Raw genomic sequence first — 23236 nt, forward strand, 5'->3', positions numbered from 1 at the left:
GACAACTGAAAACATCAGTGTTATCAACATTCTTCTCATACTGAACTCAAAACATAGCACTGTACCAGCTACTAGGAAGACAGTTAACTCTATCCCAGCTGAAACCAGGACAGGAGCTTTCATGGGAAGTAAGGAGCTGCAGAGGGATCTGGGAATCCTGTTGACTGTGGTGTGGAATGGGGACAATAATGAGGCCAGGCCTGGGCCGGGGGTAACTTGTGGTTGCTGCCAGGAGCACTTACTGATGTTGGGATGTGATGAAAAGTGCTGTTACCAGTTACTGTGGTCTTTTCCAGGGGGCTTTGGTGTTTTTTTATCTTGTAACTCTGAAGCCTTATTAGCTTCATCACTGCCCTTTACTATCAGCTCAAGCTTCTGAATTGGGCACTCTGATTTAGCGATTGTGTGGTTTTACCACATGTTACTGTCTGAGGAAGGATGTTTCTCAGACCCATTTTCCTTTTGTAACTGAAACACAGACTGTTGCTGAACAAAGAGTCTCTTGATTGTGGGGGGTGGAGGGAGAAAACAGAAATGAAAGCTTCCTTAAGAGCCAAACTACTTTGTGATTTTAAAAACAAAATAAAAATTGTATTATTCATCTTTGCATTAGCAACCTGCAGAGACTTGGTATCACTTGGGTAGTGGAAATGTTTATACAGTGTATTTGGGACAGATGTGAGCTTGCTCCAACTCTTCCTCTAAGCTGAAAGAAAGGTTTTGATGCATCAAGTATCCCTTTGATTAAATTTCATTTATTCACAAAGGAAAAAAAGGCATTTGTGTAAAAGTCTGTTTTTTTTTTTTTTTTTTTTTTTTTTTTTTTGAGCGGAGTAGAAATCAGCAACAGGAGGTTCTTCCTTTGCTAACCATTTCAAGCCTCTCATAGTGAGTGTGTTAACACAAATCTCTTTTTTTTTAATCAGATAATGCTTCCAGGACTACTCTGCTTCTGTGTGGATTTTCTGGTTTGTTTTTCCTTTCTTTTGGTGGTGGTGGAGAATGTTTGGAGAGGAATTTGAGTTTATTTTTAGGGGATGAGTTGTTTTGATTAATCTCCTTTGACTGTCTTCTGTGTGTTTCTTCTCTATCCTTTATGATCACAGGCACATTGTTCCCTTACACAATTTCACCAGCTGATACTCCAGCAGTGCACAAGCCTTGTGCCTGCTGTATCAGGCTCCAAGAAAATACTGTCTTTGATAGTTTTTTGGATCTAACTCCTACGGTTCCAGGAGGAGGCTTGGGTTCTTTTACATAGATCCCAAAGTAGGTGCATACACCACTAACATAAGGAATCACGCTGATAGAGGGTAACCACCAGTACTCTGATTTGTGTAAATGCACTTGTGTCTCAGAACATGCAAGCCGCTGACCTGCAGCACCTTGCACTGGGAAATGTTTGGATTCCCCCTTTCAGTCTCACATCTTGAGTTTATCTGCCATACTTCAAGCACTGTCATGTGAACAGCAGTCCCACAGAGCCACAGGAGAAGTACGAACTTTTCCGTACTCAGCACTTGTGCAAAAAAAGCTGACAGACTCTGGGAAATAGCTATTCACTTTTCAGCAAGAAGCAGTGTTTATTTTGACAAAAAAGGAAAGTAGCAAAATGAAAAGTTCTCACTATTAGTGTAAAAATTTCAACATACACTTAGATAAAAGGCTGGGAATATTGTGCCCTTTATACTGTTAGAAAAATGTCACATTGCCTCTTTAAAGAGCAGAAAATATAAATACTACAGAAGTGCTACACTATGTGTTAATAAGCTTTACAGTTAATTTGAAAAGAAAAAAGAACAGTGGGAATAGCCCTCTGCAACAGGGAATTATTGCTTTGAGGTTCATGGGCAGCAATTCCTCTATCGTGCCTCAAGCCAGACTCCTGACCACATCCTGGGTAATGGGGTTAAACTGTAGAAATCCACTGGGGCCAAATGTGGAGGAGGGTCTGCAGCCTCTTCAGTCTGTGGTGAGGGCCCGGAGGGGGAGAGAAAAGTGGGAGCATGAGGCAAACTGGAAGGTCCTATATGTTTTGGAACAAGATTTTGCTCCTCAATCTCTGTAATCAAGTATGAGGCCAGTTGAAGTCTATGGAAAAAGTCCTATCTCCTATAACAGCTTGGCCCCTGCAGTGCTGGGCTTATTAGGGTGTTGTCTGACTATGTGCTATGTGGGGTTTTTTCTCAGTTTGTTGTTTAAATCAGACATAGAAATATAAAAATGGAGTCGTCAAACACCATTTATTGCCTGAAGGGCTGCACATCCTTGCAGAATTGAATGGATTATACCAAGGTATAGTCACAGAATTTTTATTTCCGACAGCCTTATTCATGCTTTGTTCAGGATACACAAAATATCCTTACAGCCCCTCTGAACTTGAACAGGCTCTGACATGCTGTTTTGTATAAATTGACTCACCTCTCCATTTACTGTTTTTGTAGGGAAATTTCTATGGTTTTGCACAACTGTGGAGCAGCAAATGCTTCTCAGTGCAAATTGCCTCTTCAACGCGTGAACTGTGATGGAAGGGTTGGGTTTTTTTCCTAATGGTGTCATAGGTATCCTGGAAAGGTAAAGCCTGCTTGTATAGGTCGGTGTTGAGTCAGTGAGTAACGCAGCTTTGGCAGAGCAGGCAGATGTGTAGCATAGCCTGGGATTGCTGTGTTTCCTATTGATTTGCTTCCGTGTTGTAAGGGCAGTTAATTATTTAGAGGGATAGAAAACAACCCCATAACCTGCTGGTTAGAGGACTTGCTTGTGACAGTCTGATTCAAGAGACAAACCCCCCCCCCTCAAACCTGAAATATTCATTGGACCAGAGTGGGAGAGCAGGGTGTGCTGGTGCTTGTGACCTCTCCTGCAAAGGGAGGGGGTGAGCACGTGTGCTATGAGGTAGAGGCTCTCCTTGAATCCAGGTCACTCCATACTGGATAGTGCCTTTGGTCACTGTCTATTCAATAAAAAAGGGATCTTTGCTCTCTCGTGTATCTATGTCTTATTTTCCTTGAGGGAGTGGGGTGAATGACATGACCCAAAATGGAAACACTTAATTTATTTTTGTTTGTCAAGAAAAAAAATGAAAACTTTTTCTTTTGGTTCCATCTAAACTGTTTTTTCAAATCGGACTCCACACTAGCAAATTGATTACTGACACAACCCCATTCAGATTGTTTTAATTCCACATTTATTTGTTTTCACAGACCTTCTTGATAACTTTTAGTAAGGTGTTATCTCAGTTAAGAAAGGGACTTTATTTTTATATAATCCTATTATGGTGGTATTTGCCTCTTTTCTTTTTTTTTTTAAAGCAAACTTGTAAATGCTTTTTTTCCAGCAAAACTGTTAGGTGAAATGCACTCGATAGACTTGAATAGTTTGGCAGTCTTGACGCATAGCCCAGCCTCTTGAACTGAAGGTCATCCTTCCTCTCTAGATGTTTCCTTCATGCTCGTCAGCAAAGCTGAATCATAGTGTTACGTTTCTTCCATGCATTTCCAGCCTTGTAAGACTAAGATACAGAATAAAAACCAGCACATGCTCCCTGTGGTATGTGGGTGGAAGTATGTCATCCATCACACCTGTCTGTGCCAAGGGTTTATTTCCACTGGATGACAACCATATGAAGAGTTCCCTTTTGAGGAAAACTAGACTTTTTGTCTTTGGAGTTTCTTTTAATCTAATTCTGAGTGAAACCATTGACTCTCTATAAGATGATTTCTACCGTCAATAACGAGGAGGCAGACGTGGGATCTCTAAGAAGGGAAAAAGTATGGAAGCACTCTCTAACCATTTTCTGCAGTCACTTAGTTACTGGGACAGCGCAAGCACTCATTTCCACAAAGCAGGTACTGGGTTATCCTCCTCTGCCCATGCTGAGGAGAAGCTAGAAGTATGGATGGCATTTAACTCTTGGCACCGATTGTATGTGTTATCTCAAGTGAGGCTCGCAGAAGGTCTGGTGCTTGTACGCACAGCCTGTTGTGTTTCTGCAAGAACTTGTTTAGCATTTGTCCCACAATAGTAAACCTAAATCCACTTACTAGTAGGTGTAGTTATTTTATTCAGAATAAAATGAGCTCTTTAAAAGGTTTAATGTTGCTCTATTATATGCCCTATACAGTGTAGAAAACCAGTTATTGTCTCCTGATAATAGGCACCTATATTAGGATATAAAGGATGTTCATGGCTTCTGGGTGGCACTGCATACAGATTAGCAGCAGCTCTTGAAACATATGGAAAACTGAAGAAAATACCAGCATAATAAATATAACAAATCTCATAACTTTAGTTAGATACTTGGTATGCCTAATTTCTGTAAATATGCTGCATTATTGAAAGAAAAACTTGCCGTTTTCTTGTGCTCAAACTAAAAATAATATGTCTTGTCATTGGTAAAGCCCTATTTATACAGATTGTACCTTGAGATTCTCTAAAATTGAAATGCACAGACAATAAGCTCTTTTGTGTTCAGTCTGGCTGAAATGCATTGAAAAAATTGTATTTCCTGGCCTTCATTTCTGATCCATTATCAATGCAGACGGGTTCTTTGCAGTATGGTAAATATCAGTGTTAGAAAGAAAGGTTGTCACTTAAAGAGCAAGTTTAATATTCAGTTTTTTCTCTGTAAATATATACAATTCGATTAATATAATTCACTGGGGAGCAGTGCCTTTGACTTTGAAATTTGCCTTTTAAGGCCAAACTATAGAATAATCCCTTAAACTTGCCTTTCTTGGAGCATCTGAACCAATCAGATCTGTTGTTTCCTGGTAGTCCGGAAGAAAAGGTGACAGTCAGAAGAGGTCTGCTGTATGCTAGACCTGGATGGTACTGTTGGAAGCTCTCACAACACTCATATACACTGGAGCACCATCAAATTACAGTCTGTCACGCTAGGAAAGAGGCAGTGGCTTTTTTTTCTTACTTTTCCAAACCATTATCAAGCTGTTCGGATCTGCAGCGTGTCTGGCTTTACTCTGGAGTAAAGGCTGTTGCAGGCTACAGCTTCAGGAGACACAAGCGGCTTCCCCACCCACAGCAGCACAGCATCCCTTGTCCCAAACAGCCCATACCCTTCCAAGTCGGACACATGGGTCTCTGTGCTTGAGGCATTGCCTCTCTGCTCTGCACTTTGGGGATGAGAGAGGAGCATTCCTTGCTTTGGCCTCTTGCTGAAGCAAATGCTCAGCCCAAGTACCTGTCCGCCAGCTGTGGGGCTGCTGCAGAGGTAAGTTGGGGGTGATGTAGACCTAAATGTAAAATCAGAATTAGTATTTAATAATTTGTATATATTTGGATATCATACAGACGAGCAATGGTGAAAGTGCCAAATTTTTGGTATTCTGTCTTCTATATGTTGTTGTACCAGCTTGATGTAAAAACCCTAGAATTTCTTAAACATCAGTCAGCCCGCATTGTCTTATGGTCTCTTCTACCTATAAAATCTAAATCTATTACAACAGCTGGATTTATAAAGTGCAGGGGTCAAAACAATCAGTAATCATGCAGGCAGGCAGGAGACTGAGGCAACACCTCCTGCCTCCAGAGTGGCTGCTCCTTGTCCTCCACAAGACTTGCATGTTCTGTAGTCCACATCTCTCGTGTGTGGTCTGCTGTCCCTTCCAGCCAGAGGAAAAAGACGCTTTTGAAGCAGCCACGTTTTCTCCTTCAGGTGTGCTGTGAGGTACAGCTCCTGTGGTGCTCATTAGGAGGCTGCCCTGGCACCCCCAGCCAAGCGCTGGGTTTGGAGGGGCACCAGCGGCTGGCGTGCTCCATGCAGCATGGGTGTAGGTTTTTGTATGCACACCGGCGCCGGTGCTCTCATCTGCGTGCTTGCTGTTTCACAAATACCAACCCAAGCTCATAATTTTATCTTGTCTTACACGTGCTTCTCCCCTTGTTTCTCTGGCAGGACAGTGTAAGAGAAGTGTGTTGCTTCATGTGTTGTTTCAGACGTGGATGTTTCCGTGGTGCTGTGTAAACATAACTACATTTAGAAAAAAATAGGAATAAAAAACCCGCTGTATGCAGCCAAGTTAATGTTGCTATAAAATCTGAATACATTCTTGTTTTTCTAATGTTTGAGCTGAAAATGTGATATCGAATTATCTTATTTATCTTTGTACTTAAAGTGTGTGTAAAAATTAAAAGCCACTGCTCTTTAGAAGGAAATATCAGTCCACTTTATCTTCCTGATGTACTGTAAACTGCACGCACAGAGGAGGTTAGTAGCTGAATGGGGGGTGATTATGAAGATGAATGCGTGGCCGGGAGACAGAGTCAGTTTAATGAGCTGAGCAGTAAGGAGGCTGTAATTTTTATAGATTAGCACTGAACTTGTCACTTACCGGCTGATACGACAACTTAGTTTCAGAATTACAGTATGTCAGAAACGAGCTCAACAAGCTCAAAACCAGTAGCAATCTGATTATCTCCCACGTAATCCAAATTACAACTGTAGTTCTCCTAGATGTGTATTGCCTCTTCCCAACTTTTTATCTGTCGCAGGTAACGAGCAGAACGCAGAAAAGTGCACAATTAGTCATATGTCAGCTAACTTTTTCAAAATTTCTTCTCCTGTGCCTTGCTGTGCTGGCAGAGCCTTCAGGCAGTCTCCTGTCCCCAGGCTCTTTTGTGCCGAGTCAGCTCGGCACATCAGCAGAAGTCTGCCCCGAGGGAAGCAGCAATGGCGGGGAAGGAAATGGTGAATTCCCAGGACCACCAATTTCTTAGAGGAGCTGTTGAAGATACAGTGCTTTCTTCTGTTATTATTGCTTTGGGTTCTTGGGCTAGTCTCTAGCTACCTCCTAATACGTTTGCTTATCTCTGTATGAGTTTGTCAGCAGGCTTCGTGAGCTTTGGCTGTTCAGTAAGAGCTCCCAGTCCAACAAGCTGGAGCTGGAGTCCTTTTCCCTGTGCTGCTGGGTTTGGAAGTAGAGAAGCTTGTAACCCTTTAGTCTGTTATCAATAACTGCTTGTCCTAATGCCGCCAGGAAACCCCGGTTTCCGAGCATCATCAGGCACCTAGTGTCTTAATTGACCTCGGGGATGGGGACTGCTCCAGGTTTGCTCTTCTTTGAGCGAGTGAGCCAAGGACCTGGTTCCCGTTAGGGAAGGCAGTAGCAGAACAAACACCTAGGCTGATTTGTCTTTTACAAACTGAGCGAAAGCCATGAGCCCCCAGTCTGGCACCATTCCCAGAAGTGTTATTTTACAGGCATGATGCTTCTGATAACAGCATCGTTTCTGGAGTAGCGTACAAGGGATAATTATTGTTCCACAAGCAGATGACAGGGTTGATTTCTCCCCTTCATAATTCACTCAGGCTGCAGGTTGATTTGTTGGAAGGAGCGTTTTGGTTTTAGACAGCTCTGGGATGGGAAGGGCTGAAGGCCAGATTTGGGTTTATTAAGGTAATGGGTAACTGTAATTTTGGAGATGGCTCTTGCAGCCAGCTGTAGACAGAACTGTTGGTGCTCTGTTTGGTTCTGGGGACCTGAATTTGAGTGAAGTCCTGGGCAAGAAATGGTGGTCTAGTCCTGTGTTCTGGCATTGTTTCCCTTAGAGAGTGTTTTATAAAAGGATGTATGTTAGCGGTGTGAGGTTTTTCATGTACCATGGTAAGATTTTGCTACTAGTGTCTACTCTTAAGCCCTTCTCCTGGGTGGTTAACCTTTCCAGTGAACACATACTTCGTTCCAAAAGCTTGGTTTTCTCCTGATATTTACACTGCACAAGTGCAGCAAAGGCAGTAAAATCCAGCTAACATGAGCATTGGTTTTCCTTTCCTCAGCCACTCACCTGCTGTTTTGCCGTAGGAACGACTTTTACCCTCTCTCTCCTTCTCTACCCATAAAATGAGAGCAGTGATGTTGTCTGTTCAGTCCTCTAAGAGTTTTTAACCACTGAAGGGTATTATATAGGCATCTTATAAGTAAATAATTTCATTTGTAGCAAATAGCACTAACTCAATAAAACTATTTTTAAAATAAAGTTATCCTCCACCATATACATGAGTTTCTTGATCGGTTTTGCCGACAGTTGTCAACAGCCAAAGGCAGAGGGCTCCATGCTGCCCTCGGGCAGACCCAAGTCCTTCCACGCTTCCCCCCTACGCCTGCCCCATCTCCTCATCCCATCTTCTGCTTCTGGATCATGCTCTCAGGAACAGTGGCTCCTCATGAACATGCAGATGTGACCACATGGCTCTTGATGACTTATGCCAGCACATGAAAGCAGAGCTTTTAAAAAATAATTTTCCCATGTGCTTTCTGAGCATTAGTTAAATAACAATGTTAATCTGTCAGGACCTGAACAGATGAGTCAGTGATATTTTTTTTTTGTGCGTAATCTTGTCTTTTTAAATATAAGTGCCTATTTTTTAAATGACCCATTTAAAAAAAAAAAATAACACATTGACCTTTTAAAACCACTGTATGCCAGACCTTCTTAAGAGATTTGGCACTGACATTTTTGTCAAAATGGAAGATTCATTAAGGTCAATGATAAATTTGCTGCAATAAATACAGAAGAATTAAGAGCTCATCAGCATTACCACAGCGTAATGTTCAGTGGATTGAATTATGTACTTAGAAAGATGAATCTGTGGCAATTGCCAAGCTTCAAGAGGGAAGCTGTATGTGTGCATGGACATGTGCATGCATGTGTGAGAGGAATGGCAGAGGAAATGAGGGGATGAAAAACAAATTTAAGAAAGCAAAATATTTTTTCATTCATTTTCTAGCCCAGTAATATTTAAAATAGACATGTCAAACAGTATGATTGTACTCTCATTCATTGCCCTGTAATTGATGTTTCTTGTGGTAAATGCTGCGGTATGACTGGGTATTTGTCCTGCTCGCCTCCCCTTGCAGAGTACATACCATCTTTTAAGCCATATTTAGTGCAAACAACAGTATTGATTGTGATTGATGAAGCAGTGTGAGAGGGTCAGCCCTTTACCTGCCCCCTAGAGTAACTGGGCTGCAGTTTGTTAAAGGGTAACAGAAGAGATATTAAAAATGAAGAAATGCACTAAGTGGCTGTGAGCTGTGTTCCCAGCTGTTCAGAGCATCTATTCTGTAATATGGAGCATCAATCTAATTCTCCACACAGGGTAGGAGCATGGCAAGTCAAACACCTCCGATAGGCAGTCCTCACCAGCAAGATACAATGTTCAATTTAAGGAAAGATTGAAGAACATCAGTCTTCCCTTAAAACAATTTGTACAGAATAAATTTGGCACTTGCCAGCTATTCCCACAGAGGGAAACTGATAATAGGACAGAGAAAATCATGTAACATGATTTAGGATTCCCAGAATGGGATTACTGTTGGTAATAAAACAGGAGGGAGGCGGGAGAGAGAAGAAGAGCTGACAGTAAGCTTGATGTTAATTCAGAATGCTCTCAAACGCCTGGAAATTCATCAGGGCTGTGGGTGCTCTCAGTATCAAGACTCGGTCTGAACGCGGATTCAGCACACTCACAGATACTGGCTCCGAGTGCCTCAGCTGGAGCTGCTGGGTGCTAGTGCCTTTAAAAACCTGGCCCTTAGGACTTATGTATCCTACAAAATAATGCTCTGCTGAAAACTGGTGTCAGTCGCTGAACTAGTGCCACACACGGCTTGCCTTTTGTCTTTCCTTTTAGCAAAATCGTTTACAGGACAGCTTCAGCTGAATCCGTGCTGACATCCCATATCGGTAATAAAAAAACCAAACAAACAAAAAAAAAACAAACAAAAAAACAAAACCCAAAACAAAACCCAACAACTTCTGCAAAGCTTAAAACTAGATTCTGCTGTAGGTCACCCAGGTCAGCCCCTACATATCACCTACAGCAGACGGAGACTGTCTATGCTGCTTATGCCGCATGGCAGTTTAGTTTATTTATTTGCTGTGTAGTTAAAGGTAGAAGTCACCCTATTTGAGACTGCTTGCTCTGTCTTCTGAAAGTGCAAAATGAGGATAAAGCGTAGCAGGTGTTAAGTGCACAAATTTACTTCAGGACCCAGATAGCTTTAGTTGCCCTTATGCAATTATTACTTATACAATGTAGCATATAAACTATGTGCCCAAGTCTTTTTTTTGTGGGGGATCTGTGCTGTATTATGGTATAAATTGGAAGGATGCAGGTAATGATGCTGGAAGGCATTTTACCTAGAGAAGGCAGAACTGGTGCTCTAACAAAGGTTGTTACCAAAGATCTGATAGTTAGAGGATGGAGAGGAAGGTATAGTCAGCACTAAAGTTAGTCTTGGTGGTATGGGCCTGCAGCAAATCCCAAAGTCCCACAGGGCAGGAGGTCAAACCCTTGCTTCTCTGTCCTCCTTTTCTTCTCTTTGCTAAGCTGCGTGTCGTTACCAGGTATCTCATAAGCATGGTACTGAGAAAGAAAAGGTGAAATTTGGTTTCCTCACCATAAAACCATTAGTGTCCACTTGATTTAAAGTCTCTGCTCACAGAGCAGAAGCTGTGCTCTACACGGCTGAGAAGCTGAGTCCTACTGTGCCTTGCAATAACAAACCTTAACATATATTCTTTCAAAGTTCTATCGTAACTAAAATATGTTGTTCCGATCGTAGTTTTAGTGGGTGAGACTGGAAATTTCCAACAGATTTTCTCATGAAAATAATCTTGTGCATAACTAAATGTCATTTACACATTTCTGAAAAATATTGCAATCTTTTGAATACCACTAGAATAGTAAAATTCCTTTCTTTGATTTTGTTATTTAACTTGTGATGTTTTAAATCAGTGATGTTTTTTCTGTGACACTGTCATTTTCTCCAGGCCAACCATGATTTGGGGAAACAGAGTAGAAAGCATTCTCGAAGTGATGTATAGCTTTTAATGGTGTATTTCCTTTCTCCCACATAGTGAGCAATGACAACATTTTGGTCATTGTTCCTATGGAGTGCATACTAGTCATTGAAAAGAAAGTGGGTCCTCATGGAGTATGTTGGAGTACTTGTATGTACGTAACGTGTAATGCTAAATCTAGCAGTTTACAGAAATGTTCTTAACCCAGAAGAGCTTCTCATATCCCAGCTCCCCCCAGCTCCCGACCAGAATGCCCCAGTGTGTCCTGTCCCACAGAGTCACTTGCTCTCATAATCTGTGCATGAAGTTGGTGGTGTGTTAACTCTTTAGGGAAGGAGCTATGCTGTTTCTTCAACTCTTATATGCTAACTTTTGTGATCAACTTCATTAGCAGGTCACTTGCATGAAGTAACTTCAAGTGCACAAAATGCACATCTTTGTGTTTAAAATTGGTAAGCTACTTGCAAAGGCTACTGGGAGTAAATCTTGGGCTGCGTAAGCCAAATTGGGCTTTATGTTATTTGACCTCTTTGTTATTTGTAGAAATGCTAGAGGCTGGCCTGATGCTGTCCGCAGAACTGAGTAGCTTCTGATGTCCCTGAGCTGATATGGCTGGCGGAAATGTGGAGTCAGCTCCATCCTAGCTGCATGGTTGTGCACGCATGAGGGCCCCCATAGCCCTCCTTTCCATTCAGCTCCTCCTGCTTAGGACATGGAGATGATGCATCTCTCCTGGGATGCTGCAGGATCTTCCACAGGCCTCCTCTTCAGTGGCCCCTTTTCCTGCCTGAACAAAATGCAAAGGGACACAGGGGAGATCACTTGTGTAGGCCTTTGCCTTATGGCCCTATTTCAGCAAAAATAACTTGAAGATGGAAGAGCAGGCAGAGGGAATCCATTCTTTACACTAATGCTGCTGTTTAAGGCTTCCTGCAACACAAGAAATTTGCAGTCCTGAAGCTGAGATGAGGAAGCAGAGCATATGTGCTGTGATCGTTTGTATTTATAGACAGAAATTTCATCACTGGTATTGGAGCGTAGGTTCTCCTTCAAGGCATACTCAACCCCAAGCTGAGAACAAGAGGCCTTGTCAGAATTAATGCAACCTAGCCGCAAACCCAGCCATGAGTCTAAAATCAGAGCTTGAAAGAAGAGTTTGGATTTAAGTTTGACATGTACATTCATTTTTCACCAGCTTTAAAAATCTGCCTTTGAAAAGATGTAATGATTTTCACCATGGGATCCTTGGACAACCTTTCTGGAGTCCATGAAAGAAAATAAAGACTGTGTATGTATGCCATAAAATATATACACCTTATTTATATGCTGTAAAGCAATCTGCAAGCGTGACATCTTCAGTGAATGCTTTCAGAGGCCCTATTGATCAAAAAAGTATGAAAGCAACAAAAAATAATTCACTTAATAATGAACAAAAATGTGCTAGTTTACAAAGAACAAATGGTATGCTTAAAGATCTCCTTTAGTGATATCATTCCTATTTCTTAAGTAAGGCACATTTTTAATACCTTCAGAAGAGAGATTTAGAGGAATATCTACCAATCGAGTGCTGCTTACCATTTGTCCTTGTGTTTTACAGTGCACTGAAATATATACTTATAATTTTATCATGCTTTTTTGCTTCATTTTGCCTAATACACTGAGATGAACTAGTGAGGCGGAAACAAAATTAGGAACTTCCATTTAGATGCATTAGTCACACAGTAAGGTAATCAGCTAGTTAGAAATGGCATCATAAACTTGCCTCAGTGGAGCATATTTACTTTTTTCCCAGCAGCCACCCCGTTGGAATAAAAGCTGTAGTCAGGAGGAGAAGGGTGATTAACAGGATTTTAAATATTTAGGGTTTTTTAATATCATGTAATTACTGCCTGGCTCAGATTACCTAAGTGATGATGATAGCAGTAGTATAATTAAAGAAAAAAAATTAGTCCGGAGTAAACAAAACCAGCCCACTCTCTGCCGCCTCCCTTCCCCTAAAATAACTAGATGGGGTCTAGTCCTGAGCGTGCATGAAGCGGCACTTTGGAGGGAGGTTACCGCTTCAGGCGAAGCCCGGCAAGAAAAGCAAGGTGATCTCCGGTTTCCTTCGCCGAGCTCTCCCTGCGTTTGGATGCAGGCACAGCGTGCTCCTTCCCCGAGCCGGCGCTGTCCCGGCCCGTGCTGCGGGGGCCTCCCCCGTGCCCTCCCGGGCAGCTCCGTCCCCGTGGCCACCGTCAGAAGGGCGGTGTGGGTGGTGGGACGGAGGTGGCACCAGTGTCGCGGGGGCTCTGCCGCCGGCGGCTCAGCGCGGCCGGTGGCTGCGGGAGGCGCGGAAAGCGGAACGAGGGGCTGCTTTCTGGGAGGCGAAGGGAATGTCCTAGGTTTATTGAGACCTATGCAAAAGACCCTGCGTGTTTTTAACGAACAAGGCCAGGTTTTAGATTTGCATTCAGCCAGTGATTAGCAGGAGAGTGGATTATGAATTTTTCTGTGGCAAAACTGCTGAGGCGTACTCTGATGTCTGGAAAGGTTTTAAATACGAGATTCATGAGCTAAGTGTGCTTTAAGATCACCAAGTGACTAAAAACCTAGGGCAGGTACTGGTTAATTCCCCTCAGTGGAGTATGGTATGGATGACAATGATGATGACAGTTGGAACGGGCTGACAAACCCTGCTACTAGGCAGAGAAAACAATGATAAACGTCTGTATAAAGACTTGTGTTTAAACTGTTGCTGAGTTGTCATCTGAAGAGTGTTATCGACTGGTCAGAGAATTCAGAGGCTTCTTGCCCAGTTACTCTACGCTGAGCTTGTTCTATATTTTTAATTTTATAGTTCAACTATTTTTTTGTCTTTCTGTGGCTTCTTTTGATGATGATGAAATAGCTGTGAAGTACTGTAGTTACTTTGTAGTGAAGAGTAGGTGGTATTTAAGCACAAAATGCATTGAAGTTCCTTGTTCTCTTTGTTATAAGTATGTGTTCACATGAGGAAGTTATGTGACACTTCTATATTTTCATTTATTTGAGGTGTGGAGTTTTGGATTTCAATAGTGGGGTTTTTCAAGACTTTTAAAAGTCTTCTGGGAATGTGACTTTTGCAGCCTCATTCCTGGAAGCGTATTTGACCCATGCAGCATATAAAAAAGGTTAGTAACTGTACCAATAATAGCTGATTCTTTCACCTCTCAGCAAGCGCCTAATAAACAAGAAGAGTAGAGAAGAATGTTTGAATAGTCAGGAAGGAAAAATGAAGTGAAGGGGTTGCAAACAGTAAATCATATGAGTGAGAAACGCGAATTCACTCCACTGTTTCTGTATGAGGTTCCTCAGGCTGCAGTTTCTTGGCAGTTTGACATCACACTGACTGTTTTCCACATATGTCAAAAGTTCTGCTTTAAAAAGGCTAGACCTGTGTACTGTTGTCCTAGTTGAGAGGGAGCTGGTTTTTTTAGCTTTCCCTCTCTCCAGGAGAACCTGCTGCCCAAGGGCACTTTGTATGAGCACCTTGTATGGGGTTCTCCAGAGCTCCCAGCTTGGTGAGTCTTGCTTGTTAACCTTATGGATGGCCCAACGAGTAGGTGAACACAAAAAGTCAAATGAGCCTTTCAAAAGAAAACATTGTCTAATGTCCCTATTCAAAGCGTAACATGAGTATGTATGTCTTAACTTAACAGTAGACTTAATTAATGTTTAGGTAGAACTATTTCATCCAGGTAGGTCCCATTTGTTGATCTGGTAAATAAATATTGGTAAATGAAAGCATGTGTTTTGTTGCATACAAACGAACTCATGCCTGAATTGGGTAATGGAAGCTATATAGAAAACAACAGAGCAAATAAACTTGTACATGTCCCATTCTCAAAGAATTGCAGATTTCTAAGTGTCCTTCACAGACTTGCTCAAAACGTGGTTCCTCTGGCAAAGCAGATTTCAAAAGGACTGCTTGCAGTGTAAGTTGTTATTGGTGTTGATAGACCATAATGCAGAGGAATTACAAAATTTGGTAGAAAATTAGTAATAGCAAGAGATTTTTTTTTTTCTTTTCAAGAAGCAAAAGAAATGCTCATTTTAGAGGCAAAATAGAAAATTAAAAAAAGTTATCTCTTTTTTCCCCACCAGAGTAAAAACCCCATGGAGGTAAGTCTGTATACCTGACTATAAATCCTGTTCCCAAGAACTAAGTTTCCCTGTATATTAACTTTACTCAACTATCATTTGCTTTGCAAGCAAAGGCATTGCATACAAAGCCAAAATGGAGAGAAAAAAAAAAAAAATTACATGGGAGAAAAGGAAGCTGTTGATGTGAAAGCATGGAAGTGCATTCTCTGGCTGCTCGTATGTCTCTGTGGCAGGAAAGCATTTCCCTGCACAGGGAAGTGTATGCTGCAGCCTAAGCAAGGAGCCACACGCACTGGGGAGCTCAGCAGCACAGCCACTGCTGGGGCTGTGTTGCATGCCCTCAACGGGCAGCCAAACTAAAATGCAGAGATGCTCACCCAGAAATCCAATGTCAGCTGCCCTAGGTGTGCTACAGCATCCTTCTCCATTCAGTAAGCATTTTAGTCAACATACATATTTCTGGAAAATATTGATTACTATGCATTACAGAATTTTTCATTAAGCTTATCTAAGTCTCGCAGATACCGTGTGAGTGATAAAAGACCTGAGCTTTGAAATTGGATATGTCTGCACCAAGAAAAAGATGGATCTATCCTAAGAGGATTGTGACTTACAGGGATGAAGTTACCCTTGTTATATCCTATTCTTTACATGAGCAGAGCTGCAAAGCAGAGGATAACACTTCTTAAAATGCTGAAGTGACTTGAGACTCCACGTTTGATTCTCAGAAGTGACTTGAGCTACACATGTCCTTGTAAGCTTCAGCCTTGCAACTATGATCAAGTTTAAAAGGAGTAAACAGGGGAAATAAAAGCTCTAATAAAAGCTACCACCTCAGCTAAAGCTCTTCTTATCTTTTCCACATCCTGCCAGTACTAATGCTGAGTTAAATGCGCTAGATGTGGTAATGCAGGGTCCTGATTTCATTCCTTTCCTTTTCAGGGTGGAGGACAACTATCATCACTTCATACTTTGTGTCACGGAGTCCCCCTTGACCAGGTGCCCATCTCTTTGGTCCAGGCAGAAGAACAGGTGCAGCCTGACTTGGCTTCCACTGCTGTGAAGGGCTTATTATTCAGATAAACCCATAATTATAAAATGTTTATAAAAGCTTTTCAGCCACTCCATTAGCTGTAAGAGGAGAAAGAGACATTGAACAAGCCAGCAGGATGACAGGGTTGCCGTTCCCTAGGGACCGCCTGGTGCAGTGAGCACAGCCGCGATGCCGGTGGCTGCTCCTTTCACCATACACTTTCCTGAATGGGAAAAACAGGGTGACTCCTGCCCTAGAGCCAGAAATTGTCCTGAGCATTTCTAAGACCACCCCAGGAGCCCCTCTTCAGCAATGACCGCCTGCCAAAGCAGGGCTTCAGCCCCTGATTGTGTGAAATGGGGTGTCAAACAACTTTTTTGCTAGAGCCATAACCAGGCCATTTAAGTAATAAAATAAACATTGATTCATTTTAAATGCTATTATCTAGGAGGAGAGGCATTAAATCTCCTCTGGAGCCTCCTGGAGAAATATCTAGCACATTTGCTATTATCTCATGGTGTTGTTTCCTGAAGCTCCTGTTTTCTCTGTGAAGATCCCTGTTTTATCATCCCTGAGATAGCTACCACGCAGCCTCCCTTACCCTCCATCCTCTGCATAATGTCATTTAAACTACACTGGCATTCCCAAAAGACTGAAGCTTGAGCTTTTACTGAGATTTTAATTCAAAGCAAACATAGAGGTAGTAATCTCTAAGCCATGAGCTGATGCTGTTAAGTATGGTATAAAATGCAGAAATGTCATCTCTGTGCCTCTCCTTCCATTTAGAAGCACCAAAACACTTCTCTTTCAGCAATAAATGCTATTTAACGAATTACTAAGATTTTATATGTTCTGTTTGGCAAAGAGGATTAATTATTCTTCCTGCTTAGTTTCTATTCAGGCAATAAATCAAATGACATTAAGCTAGTTTGCTCTTCCCAGTTTAGTTTAAAAGAAAAAAGAGATATCTCTGTTTGTTTTTCACATACAATGCCGAGATGATTCATGTTAAGACAATTTGAAGCAATGTCAAATTAAGTGTTTCAGTAGGGGGTTTTGTTCCATTAAAACCTGGTTTCTGTTTCCTTAACACCTGGCTGCTGCAAACCAATGCTTTTTTGGTATCTCCCAGTATGTTTAATTTATTTAACAGAAAGGGTGCTTTCAAAGCAGTTCTAGAGCTATATGCACTTTCTTAAAATAAATAGGATTGGTGGTGTTGGGTCACAGCTGATGGTCGAAGTTCTCTCAGGATGTTCACCAACATTACAGCTCCAGCTGGCAGTGAGTCCAAAGGCCAAATGAATTCCAGCTCTCTTTCTACTCATAAGTGCAGTCCAGGCCGAGGGTGCTTACAAGGGCAGCACACAGAATTGTGTCTTTATATTGATGTTCTGGTGTTAGGAGGGACGGAGGGGATGGGGGAGAAAAAGAAAAAAGTTTTAAGTTCCTTCTTCAGGGCCAGGAGAGCCTGATTTCATGCAAATTAAAGTCAGTGAGAGCTTGAACTCTTTATTCTATGGGTTGTGTTTTGTGAAGGACTTGCTGAGAAGGTTCCCTGCAGACAGCATCCAGTAATCTGCTCGCTAAGGTCCAAAGGCCCATTAGATCTGCAAAACAGTTTCTCTTGCGATTTCTTTGTCTTCCTGCTCATTGGTAGTCGTGAGGGAGGCAGCGCAGTCTGTTCTGGTGTCCTAGGTAAAACATGTAAAACTACATCAAAAGAGAAAAGAAACTGGTCAAGAAATTACAAAAAGGAAAGAAAAAAAAAAAAAAGAAATAATCTATAAAGCTGTAGTAAGATCTGTAGCACTCTCATCTCCTCTCCTTCTCTTGGGGACCATTGCAAAAACCCCTATGCAACCGCAGACCCCTTATGTGGGAGGTCAGTGGGTGCAGAGAGGAGGGCTGAGCCCCTGCCTGCTGCCTCCCATGCTGAAAGGGCCGCTTTTGCTCTGGCCCCACCATGCTCCTCGACACCTTCCTGAAACCCGAGGGCTGCTGCACCATCATCCCTGACAAGGCTCGGCACCCCGGGAGCTCCCTTCCCGGAATGGGTGCCCTGTGGAGAAGCAGGTCTGGGGCCACCCGTGCTGCATGGAAACATGCCTGGGGCTCTCCTGTGGGAACTGCGCTCTGGGGGGGGTTCTTCTTGCCTAAACAAATGTCACTCAGAATTGAAGAACTGTTTGGTCTCTGAGTATAGGAAAACAGGACAGACAGAGGTTATTTTGGCTCATCGAGATCATTCACGCTCATGAAATTTAGTCCCTTTAACAGGTTCTGGTAGTTTAATCTGTTTCTTATCCCACTGGTCTTCCAAATAGAAAAATGCTAACAATATGTCTTACTTAAGCTTTTCAAGTGATCCTTGTGAAACACTTTCATTTGCAGTGTAATGAGAACTATCAGGTATTATTGTTAAGGGCTGCTTCAGTCCTAGCTGGATACCAATTCACCTCTCGAGCTTGAAGAATAGTGTATTTCACTCCACATCATTTGTTCATATACGAAGAACAGACTTTGAAATACTCCTTTTTTGTTTAGTTGGAAGGATTGACACTAGAAAAGCTCATTTCATGAAATAAGTAGTTCTTGAAGTGATGGGTGACAAAGGGATATGCTTTAAAGTGAACAGCAACACAATTCTCTAGTTATCCAGCCTGCAACGTTAGGTCTATTCACAGAGTGCTGGAACGGCTGGAGTCAAACTCCCATGCAATCTCTTGCAGGCAGACTGTGCTTACTCCAGCATACTTGCCAAATACATGTTAGGCAATCTGCAAAGAAAATATATATCACTTAACCTCTCTTTCTCAGTTTCTGCCTCTCTAAATCAGGGAAATTATTTTTGTCGCATACACTGGTCATAATGCCTTTATAGCCATATGTAGGGCAACAGTATTACCTCTATTCTGTACATTAGGAAACTATCTCAGAAATGCAGAACAGTTAAGTTTCTTCCAAGGGGAGACTTTTGGGGTCAGCCAGGATGGTTCACAAGGTAGCAAGTTGTCAAGCTCTCCTGATCTCAGTTGCTTCATCTTTTGGTTTTGGTTGTTTGGTTTCGTTTTTAAATGAACAATAAATCACATCTCTTGCGTCTTCTATGCTTAGTTCCTAGCTTTGCAAGCAAAATTCCGTGCTCGCCCAAAGAACAACTGTAACACCACAAGTCAACATTGCTGCCCCGTAATCCTTCTCTAGCTAACGCTGCTACAAAAACCAAGTGATGAGAGCCAGGCTGGGGAAGCTGTCATGGTGAAAAGGGGACAAAAATTAAAGCTGCCCTCCCCTGGCAGAATCCCAGCTGGAATGCAGCACTGCAAACACCATCTGCTCTCTCTTGCAAATAAGCCCTTGCAGGGCGCGGTGGGCCTGCCTGTCGAGGAGGAGGGAAATTCTACCCCTGTGCATCGCGGCCCCTGTGGATTTGGGCTCAGCCTTTGCTAGTAAGTGCAAAGTATTATTAACTCTAAGTCACATAACTGAGTCTAGAACTCGAGCCTAGTTAGCTCCTCTCTCAGTTTGTGACCATCCAATGACATCAACAAATCTTTTCTTTTTTTGCAAGTTTTTTGATTTTATTTTTAAAACAAATGCCACTCTCAGATATTTGCTACGCATTTAAAAAAACAAAAACCCCAGCCCCCCTGCTAAACTCTCTCCAAAATTTTATAGGAAGGGTTTTGGAAAGATATGAAACTGCCGCAGGACTTCTGTTAGCGTATAAAAAACCAGCTTCAGTGTCTCAGTTCCTCGCACCTCTGAGAGAAACTTTCATTACAGAAATATCATCCAGATCTTAGAATGATGTCTGCAAGTGACTACTGGTTCCTAAAGCTTCCTGCATTCATCTCTATAAAGACAGAGAAATTCAGGGGTTACAATAAGTTTGTAAGCTTCTTTAGGAAGCACAGCTAGGAGTGACGCGCTGTTAGTGTCTCCACTTCTGTTGAGGAAAGGTGGACAGCTGATTGTAATATGCTTGTTAAGGAAAAAAAAAGTTGGTGTTACTGATGAACTGCTGCTTGAAATTCATTTAAGCAGTTGATGAAGCAGATCCTGTGGCATTTCAGTTAAGTATCTGAAACTGGTACAGTGGTAGCTCCTTTGACCTTGAGGCTCATATTTTAAGGCTTCTCCATACAGGGTCCTCCCATACTCAATCTCTGACCTGGACAGACACTAAACATCCCTCTGTATTTTATGGCTAGAGACTTCTACATTTTTTCTTTGTCCATCACTGAAATAACTGGGTGTTTTGGTTAACAAGTCATACCTCTAGTTTTAATATGCACTCAAGCGTGCTCTCCTGTTTTTTCCAATTATGTATTGAAGAAACATCATCTTCCTAAGTAATTTAGTCAGTGACTAGGGATTCTCAAGCCCTTCTCTGATTTCCAAAAATCATATTAAGTGCTGCCTCTTGTGTAATGAATAAGTACTTATCTCTCTTGCCTCGTATTCTTCCCAACCTGAGAACAGGCTCTCCTCTTTTGTCCCTTCTAATCTCAGGCTATCAGGAAAGCTTCTATTACTTCAAGGCTGATATCACTTGAAGTACCTTGGCTTAATCCCATTTCCCTAAAGATTTAAGGGATTTTTCTTCTTGGATCTGAAAAAATATCATTATTTTAAAATAATTTGACATTAAAGCCCAGCTAAAAACTCTGCCCTGTTTCTTCTCTTTAAAGCTAATGGATAAGAAAGGCTCATTTGGCAAAAAATACTAAGCCCCAAATTGCCATTTCATTAAGTGAGTTCTAATTCCATTATTATGATTGCTATTAAAATTTGAGGAAGGCAAGAAGATTTATCAATAACTAGAAGAAAATCACTACATCCAGGCTATAACATTTTGGGTGCTAGAAGGAGAGATTGAAGATAGGTGAGTAAAAAAGCTATTGGCATCAACAAAACCCCAAAGGTCAAGGAGGTCATTAGTAATAGATAATCATAGATAATTATTATTATTATTATCTATTGGTACAGATTAATCATAGATAATTATTATTATCTGTTACTATTGAATACTATATATTATTAGCTAAAAGATAATTTGCCATCTTGGAAGGAATTCACAATATACCTACATTTATTCTAAGCTATCTAGGTCTTGTTCCTTAAATTCAGTCAGTTTTGTGAATTCAGTTCAACCTCTTAAAGTGCTTTGCACCTGTTTTCTATCATTATTTTTCCTGGCATGGGGAAGTCCCTTTAAAATTTCATGTATGCATTTAAATCAGGGTTCTATTATTCTTCAGGGTTGTATAATTTAACAAAACTGTTCTTTTTTTATCAGTGTTTTTAAAAGTATTTTAACATCTTACTCTGTGGTATAATTGCCTATTAAATTCTCTACCAGAGTTAAAAACTACTGCACGCTGTAAATTGTCCCATGAAGATTTCTTCACATGTTACATCTTTCTCTTTACTGGAGTGCATGAGTCCTAGGTGCACATAGTTCTTCCACTCTGACATTTAACAGGAGCCACATAATTTACCCAGGTTGCACAGTACCATTTTAAAGAGAAACTAAACAAAGAGCCTGATTCTTCTGAAGTGCTGCTGTGTGCTCCGTAGCCCTAGCCAAAGTCAACGAGAGCTAAACTAAATCTGCGCTTCTGATTCAGACCACAAACTTTGATACTCTGCTAAAAATACATGGTGCATGCACGACACTTCCAACCAAGCCAGCAGATACAGTGCCATGTCTCTGAAGAGCTGTATAGCAGCAAAGCAGAGTGCAGAAGTAGCAAAAACCAGCCAGGTCCCCATCCTGTGCACGCATGGGCATGTCATGAGTTTTACTAACACCAGTGGTTTCATTGACGCTCTTGTGAGATTACTCGTATATAATTGTTTAAACACGTGTACGTTTTAGAAAGGCGACTAACTTGGATTTCAAAATTGCCAAGAGGAACGTATTGGGTGAAAAAAATACCTGCTATGAAATTGTTGTGGAACTGTTTTGAAAGTTTTATGCTATATTTTCTTGGCTTTGATAATGGATGTTAGGTGAAAGCACAGAATAGTCCCCTATAAAATAGAGGGTTGGGGTTTTTAAAAGATACTTTTCTATGTTAAAATTACCAAAATGAAGAAATAAAGTTAAGAGAAAACTTTTAACAATAAGAAGGACGTATTTTGGCAAAACTGAAATTTTCAAGGAAAAAGTTTCCTCAAGCCTCTGTGATCCACAGAGACTGTTACAATAGGATTTTGAAATGCACTAGAAAAAGTAGAATTATTAATTATGTATCTGGTTTAAACAATTGTCATTTTACAGCTTACAGCTGAAGGGTTTTTTTTTTTTTTTTAGAGGCTTGATATGTACCAACATATATATTTGATCACATACTAAAGCATTTTTAAAAATTAAAAATAAGATTGCTCATGCCACCTGCTCCTTACCACTTTTTAAATGATTATTCACAATGTATGGTAACTGTATTGGTTCACCATTCTTAGGTCCTTCAGCTCCTACACGTTATCATCCTTCTAAGGTTTTGAGTTAATTCCCTTTGATTACTGTATATGTCTCAATTATTTTGTGAATGCATTTTGTCTCTCAAGCAGGTCCTTACCGTCAGCACAGTCCCACGGTGTAAATTACCCTACCTAAAAGCAGCCTTCGTGAAAGCAGTCTGCACCTTGCTGCATGTCATTCCCCTGATGTTTAAGTCCTGCCTGGGAATGCTACTGCTACTTCCCATGGTAGATGGCATCTCTTACGGCTTTTTCGTAGATCTAGAGGACAGCTACAATGGGATTGATAACGTTCGGGGGATTTGGGGTGTTTGGGGTTTTTTTGTGGCAGTGGGTTTCAGGCAGCGGTCCGAACCAGTCATCTTCTAAAGGAACCTGCTGGTATTTCAGTGTAGCCTTCGTGAGAAGGAGGAAATCTCGATTTTCTCTCCGTCTTTCAGACGCACCAAAGCGGTGCTAAGAGCACCACCCGCTGGTGCCGGCAGCCAAGCACAGGGCACGGCAGGGCAGCGCCGGCCGCGGATCCACCGCGCTGCTTCTCGCCAACCCGTAGAGCGCCTGTTGCCACAGCCTTGCTTTATTCCCCCTGTTCAGGCGCGGAAACCTCATTTCAGCCTTCTCCCGAGCAGAGGAGGCATCTGATATCCTATTTCCATCTAGTTGGGTGCAGCTGGTGGCTCGGCCCCTGTGGGAATGTTTCTTTCACAAGCTCCATTAGGCTCCTTTCCTTGTGGCTCATCTGGTCCCCACCAGTCTTTCCAAGTA

The sequence above is a fragment of the Aquila chrysaetos genome, chromosome 6, assembly GCF_900496995.4.
Source record: "Aquila chrysaetos chrysaetos chromosome 6, bAquChr1.4, whole genome shotgun sequence".
In the NCBI taxonomy this organism is placed as follows: domain Eukaryota; kingdom Metazoa; phylum Chordata; class Aves; order Accipitriformes; family Accipitridae; genus Aquila; species Aquila chrysaetos.